Raw genomic sequence first — 2,377 nt, 5'->3', positions numbered from 1 at the left:
CACTTTGCCAATCCATCTCTTTGGGGGTCTTCCTCTTTTTCTCTGACCCTCTACCTTACCAAACATATCTTTCTCCAGTGACTGGTCCCTCCTGACATTATGTCCAAAGTATGAGAGATGATGTTTGGCCATCCTGGCCTCCAAGGAGCATTCTGCATGCCCTTCTTCCAACACAGATCTGCTGGTTCTTTTGGCAGTCCATGGCACTTTCAATATTCTCTTCCAACACCATAACTCAAGTGCACCAATTCTTCTATGGTCTTCTTTATTCACTGTCCAGCTCCCGCATGCATCTAAGGTTACTGAAAATACTATGGCATGGGTCAGGCGCACCTTAGTCCTCAAGCTGGTATCTTTGCTCTTCAACACTTTAAAAAGGTCTTGTGCAGCAGATTTGCCCAGTGCAATACATCATTTGATTTGTTAACTATTGCTTCCATGAGAGTTGATAGTTGAGCCAAGAAGAATGAAGTTCTTGACAACTTCAGTCTAAAAGAATAGACATGGCATTAATTATAAATATCTCATATCTTACATAGCTCACTTGATATTTATTCTTCTGCATTAAAAAATATAAACAGTAATCTCCATCAAAAGAACCTCAATTTGTCTAAAATATTAATTGTTAAATCAAGAAATGTTTCTTCTGTATTCCTTGTATGACATCCCTTGGAAAGAATTTTTAACAAATAGGGAAAATAAAAGTTTATATTGGAGAACATTTTCCTAAGTCCATTTGGTCAGGTCAAAAGGTTTGGAATTTGGCAGCGCCTGTAAATTTTATTTAATTTTGCTTCACATTAAAATATCGTTGAGTTAATAGAACTAACTCAGGGAATCAGAGAATGACTCATTTTAAGCATTTAAAAAATATTTCCTAATATACAGACAAAAAGTTATCAGAGAATAAGAAGGTGTTGAACATCACATGAGCTATTTATTGGATTAAACAGAATTGTAGAAAAACAGACTCTAAAAAATTGTATAGAAAGGAAGGAAAGACCCATAGATATATATGTCATTTCCTTACCTATAGAATATCATTATTCAATATTTAGACAGATGTTACTAAAGGAATATTTTAGTAATAAAAGTGTTTATCAGGACTAAAACAGTGAAATGAGATACTCTGAGAGTTTACAAAAATGCTTTTATATTCTGGCCACAAATGAATATGGAGTTTGGTGTTATCAAAGGAGTGAGACCATTTCCTCTCTAGATGGACAAGCCAAGGTTGGTTTCTCAGAAAACTTAAGAACTCCATAATTTTTTATACTGAAAATGTCTAAAAACAATCTGACTCATTGTAGAAAGGATATCAACCATATGGGAGTGTCAAAGTTCACATAAACACAAACTAAATCATTGTTCCAATGTATAGTTTGTTGTAGTAGGAAAGGACATGAAGAGAAAAATCAAATTTAATATGAATTCCCTGTAGACATCTTTGGAGCATTTGCTTACTTGTCTCTGGGGATGGAATTTCCTGCTACAAATCAAGGCTGGTCAAAGGAGTGGATCTGTTTTCAACAAACAATCATGGAATAACTACAATGTCAGATCAGAACAAGCAGCAAAGCAATTTAGAAGTTCTCTTCATTTCCCTTCAGTTATAGCAAATGAAATCTGTTGGTGTTGTTTTGTGCCACTAAATTGGTTTCAACTCACAGCCACCCTGTATAGGGTTTCCAAGAGTAGATGACAGGGTTGAATTGCTGATCTTCGGGTTAAAAGTCCCAGTGCTTGTACTATAACTGCCACAACAGGACACATATTCAGGCAAAAAAAAAAAAAGGAAGGCTAAACACTGCTTCAAAGGAAACGTCCTATATAATTACTTGCAATGGAAGTTCTTGAGAACAGAGGGTAGTTGTTGCTGTTGATGCTAGGTGCCATTGATTCAATACTGACTCATGACCCTATGCACAACAGAACCAAACCCTGCCCAGTTCTGTGCCAATATCACAATCATTGCTACATTTGAGCCCTTGTTGCTGCCACTGTGCCAATCCATCTCTTTGGGGGTCTTCCTCTTTTTCTCTGACCTTCCACTTTATCAAACATGATATCCTCCCCCAGGGACATGTCCCTCCTAGCATTATGTCCAAAGTATGAGAGACAAAGTCTGGCAGTCCTGGATTGCAAGGCACATTCAAGCTGCACTTCTCCCAATGCAGACTGGGTTGTTATTTTGGGCAGTCCATGATACTTTCAGTATTCTCCTACAACACTGTAACTTAAATGCATCATTCTATGGTTTTCCTTATACACTGTCCAATTATCACATGCATATGAGGTTACTGAAAATACTGTGCCTTGGGCAAGGAAACTCTTAGTCCTCAAACTGATGTCTTTGCTCTTCAACATTTTAAAGAAC

Source organism: Chrysochloris asiatica, unplaced genomic scaffold, assembly GCF_000296735.1.
Source record: "Chrysochloris asiatica unplaced genomic scaffold, ChrAsi1.0 scaffold00112, whole genome shotgun sequence".
In the NCBI taxonomy this organism is placed as follows: Eukaryota; Metazoa; Chordata; class Mammalia; order Afrosoricida; family Chrysochloridae; genus Chrysochloris; species Chrysochloris asiatica.
The sequence above is the reverse complement of the archived record's forward strand: the minus strand, read 5'-3'. Positions refer to the sequence as shown.